This window comes from Cydia strobilella, chromosome Z, assembly GCF_947568885.1.
Source record: "Cydia strobilella chromosome Z, ilCydStro3.1, whole genome shotgun sequence".
NCBI lineage: Eukaryota > Metazoa > Arthropoda > Insecta > Lepidoptera > Tortricidae > Cydia > Cydia strobilella.
This window is the reverse complement of record NC_086068.1, coordinates 16867572-16872602: the sequence shown is the minus strand read 5'-3', so window position 1 is coordinate 16872602 and position 5031 is coordinate 16867572.

Sequence of the window (5031 nt, the reverse complement as noted above, 5' to 3'; positions counted from 1 at the left end):
TCCCCCCAATTATGTTTAGGAATGTACATTATTACAACAAGCGAGTTTCAGATGAGTAAATTTTACCTATTTTATAAATTAAAACTCGCGCATCGTTTTGAAACATTATTATTGTACAAATTACCTATATTACCTAGAATGTTACCTTTACGTGTTCCTTATCTAGAACGAATCGTTGGCTTCCTTCCTTATACTAACGGCACCAGGCTTGGATTAATAACTAGACCACTAAACACTATCCTACTTTAATAAAACGCGTACAAAAACCACTTTGCTCTTATTATCTACAAATTTCAATGTAATCAGAGCAATTAATCTGAAATAAGATGTACCTAATTATGGACTGAAACTAGGTGTTTTAGACGCCATATATAGTAAACTAAATCATTACGAGAGGGGTTTCATTATGAAAAATACATACAAAATATCTGATTCCCTAACATTACCCATACTTTTAGAGCACCTGAGTTTGTTATAACAGCCGTGATTTAGTTATTGATTTATGTAGAAACAAAATCCACTATACGTGTTATTAAAACAGGGTTTAATGAGTACTTCAAAAAAACTTCGGACGGTTTCGGTTTCATAAGTGACAAAGTTCCTGTTGCCATAAGATATTAAACACTCTTAAACTCTATTTGCACATTGCACAAAAATAACTCGTTTTAAAAAGCTGAATTCCCAATTGTTTTTGTAACCGAAATCAATGTTATTCGATTATTGTTTAATGTTTTTATTTTCTATTTAAGTATAATGATATACCTAACGTTTAATATGTGGCTGCAAACCATCATACTTGCATGATCGAATTCACCACGTAACTCTTTTATTCACATTTGGCCGTGACGGAGACGCACGGCTACTTTCTGACGAGGCCAGATTCAAAATTTATTTATCTGCCTCTCTATCGCTCAAAGAGCGTAAGTTAACGAAATTTCGATTTTCGTTTTCCGCGGTAGGCCCTCAGTTTTCTTTAACGCAATCTTTTCAGGAGGTAAATCCAGCCCTATTACATACTTATTCTTTACTCAAACAAAAGTGATACTCTTTAATTAGGAATTAGGATATTAGGTATTAATTTTATCGTATTGTCATATCATTAATCATTATTGATGTTTCGCATCGTGTCTACATCATTTAAACTATTTCCCAAGTTAAAATGTTATTTACCTACTAATCTTACTATAACAAGTATTCTATTCCTACTGTTGGCATGTTAGTAGATTAATAGGAGTCATTTTAGCAGGCATTAAGATTTAAATAGTGTTACTTCTCACCTCAAGAAACAAATTTTAATGATAAGCATTAAGAAAGTACAGTATTACCAGTTTCTAATACAATCTAAACTGGCAAGTTTGCCTTTTTACCCCAGAAGGGTTCCGTACCATTACGCAAAAAAATCACGTTTGTTGTATGCGAACCCCACTTAAATATATATTTATTCTGTTTTTAGTATTTGTTGTTAAAGCGACAGAAATTTATCTGTGAAAATTTCAACTGTCTAGCTTGACACTGTTCATGAAATCAAAGAGGATATAATAGGATAGAGCGGTACTGTCATAGTAAATTTTGTAGCCACAGTAAATTCACTGCCATCTATCGACACACGGTTAAAACTAAAAATAAAAATATCAAAAAATGTATTTATATGTGGATAAATGATTTTTTTTTATTTGCATTAATTATTTTTATATGATTTTGATCCATGTTCTTTCACTAATATGCGTTAAAAATGTTAAATAACAAACACAACCGTCAACGCCATCTATTCGAGAGTAGGCCAAAGGTGGTAAAACGTAGTGGCGCCATCTGTTCGAGAATCATATTTTCTTGATTTACGAGGCACGTTTTTTCCTTAGACTGTATTCATCTAATACGGAGTTACATAGTCTTTGATGAGATACAGCCTGGTGACAGACGGACGGACAGACAGACAGACGGACGGACAGCGGAGTCTTAGTAATAAGGTCCCGTTTTACCCTTTGGGTACGGAACCCTAAAAAACAGATGGCTCTGAAGGAATTGGTAGCACTGTATCTATCTTTTGCTGTAATTTTTATATCACTTAATGTTTAAGGCAAAATATACCTTAAATTATCAGCGGATAAGGCGCCTGCGAAACGACTCCTTTAATAAGTGATGGGACCAATGATTTGTGCACTAGACCCCGGTGGCCTGGCAATGCTGCGGTCCGACCACCCGACCGGCGACACCCTTACGAAATGCCCGAAACCACCTAGGGCACTCAGTGCAACTCTAGCAAGTTCGTATTAAAGACAATATTCTCAATTTTATACAACCTACCTGTACTCATTTCGGTTTAGTAAATAGCATAGTTGCTTAAACACCGGTGCAACCAAGCCTAAGACAGCTCCTTTGTAAGTAATGGACACTACGCCTTTCCTATGTTAACTAATAAGAGAAACTCTCACCACGAACTCCCCTAGGCAGGGGATGATATTAGTAGTCATTTCAATTTGTTAACTTGAACTAGGCGTTTTTAACACTTATTACGCCTGTTTCCGATGTTTCTTAACAACTATCGATATTTTCATGCGTTATTACTGTATATCGTACTAATATCCCTGCCGGGCTAGCACATGATTCGCGCGACAGTATCTCGCCCGCGAGATAGGTTACCCGTCCCACTTTAATTAATACAGTTAGAAAAAGACAGTATCTCGCCCGCGAGAAGGGAAGTCTATCTCGCGGGCGAGATACTGTCGCGACAGTCGTTTGCTAGGCCTACAGTTCTTGCAAGTATGTATATTGAAATTAAGTTTATTTTAACCAATGCTAAACCTATATATTTTTGCAGACCTTAAGTAGTTTTTACAGATCGTACTTTTAAAGCTGTGGTAATTTGACGTCGTAGTTTCTACCCTATGAATGTAAATGGAAACTTTGATTAATTATAATTTTAGTTTGTTATTTCAAGCAAAAAGTAGTTTATCGTCGGTTGCAATTAAAGCGCTACTGTCACAGAATAACTAATAGTACTACCGTAATAGTACTACAGAATAACTAATAGTACTACCGTACAGAAAATTCACTCCTTCACAAAAGTCAGATTTAGGTATAAAATTATACCCTATACTCGCCGCCTGCAAGCAAAATTGAAACTTATAACCGCGCACGAACAGTAAATCTTCTCTGCGCGCCGCAGTTTTATGACCGTGCTGCGAGTGTCGGCACGGGGTTGTCACTTGACAAGTTTTACCTATACCTACTGATTTATTATTTTTAGGATAAATATGTAGGAATTACAAACGTTGATTCTGTAAACATATTTTTTTTATCCGGAGATAGTATGTCTGATTCTCACGGAAGTAGGTATGCCACAGAAGTACTTATTCCTTTAAAAATATGTCGGTCAATATAGGCCGGAATTTAAAAAAAATGTTATTTCTGCTTCCTTGTTCTTCCGTTTAATTAGACATCCGTAAACAGAATAATATCAGAGGATTTAGGTTTCGAAGGCATTATGTATTTTCAATTTTGCGCGAGTCGAGCGGCAGCCCATTGCCATACGCCTGCCCGGGACGCGCGCCGGCCAAATGTACCTAAACTGCGAAGTGACACCCCCCTGATAGTACTACAGAATAACTAATAGTACTACCGTCTACTGTGAAACATGCATTTTGAAATCGCACTTGCCAACGATTTGATATTTTTTGCTTGAAAACGAGACATAGATGATTAATTGTACCCTTGCGTGATTTATTTCCAACATCATACCTATATTTGTTGATTTGAATGGAACGTTACCTAATCTAGTTTTAATATGCTATCTATCCATTGAATTTGATCATTACTTTTGTACCTATTGAAGCAACTCCAAGAGTTAATTTTTTTCGCGAATGTTAACTTACATTACTGATGGAAATATTGTCAACATTGAATTGAAACACATTACGCACAGGTACCTACTTGGTAATATTTTATTCCCGAATTCACGTAGTTAGATAGCATATTTTCTTGATGTCGTTTCTATTTTACCTCACACTTATAAATGAAATTCATTCTGTAGGCACAGTATTTATAAATAATCAAAGACTTTTAAGGCAAACGCCTTCTTTTTATGTAATTTTAAATGTTAAAATAAATGTTGAATAACATATCAAAAGAGTTCTTTCATTTTAGCTTTTAGTAACATATAGGGTAAAAGCTCTAGTGTTCAGCCATGCACCAAACAATAATAATAATAATTATTATTATTATATACTTGTTATGCCTTACAGTTACTATTATTGAGGTGGTTCCAAAGTTTTCTTTCAAACTGCTGTCAGTGTAAATGGTATTCTTCATTCTGAATATCGTTAAAATAAGATAGTGGACGGCCGCTTGTCCCCTAAGATACAAATTTTATTCTCTAGAGGACGAGGGGGAGCTATAAACAAGGGGGCTCCTTTGCCCCCTACAATTCATCTTTCGAGGACATGTTTTCTGTTCAACACGGCACAACCGCGGTTTGACTCACGACAGTCACGACACACATACGAAAGGTTAACCATTTATACACGTTTTGAGTCAATTGCTTTATTTTTGTTAATTAAGGTACATAGTTGATGACCTAACAGTTTACGTAAATGATGGAGACATTCTATATTTTGATGTGCAAGAACAACACATGTATTCCTTTTATAATCACAAATGCACTATATTTCATTCATTTCTTGTACCTCCTTCTCAATCAACTATTCGTTTTTTAGGGTTCCGTACCCAAAGGGTAAAAACGGGACCCTATTACTAAGACTCCGCTGTCCGTCTGTCCGTCCGTCTGTCTGTCACCAGGCCGTGTCTCATGAACCGTGATAGCTAGACAGTTGAATTTACAGATGATGTATTTTTGTTGCCGCTATAACAACAAATACTAAAAACAGAATAATATCAATATTTAAATGGGGCTCCCATACAACAAGCGTGATTTTTTTGCTGTTTTTTTCCGTAATGGTACGGAACCCTTCGTGCGCGAGTCCGACTCGCACTTGGCCGGTTTTTAGCAATATTATCAATCAAAAAATAAATATG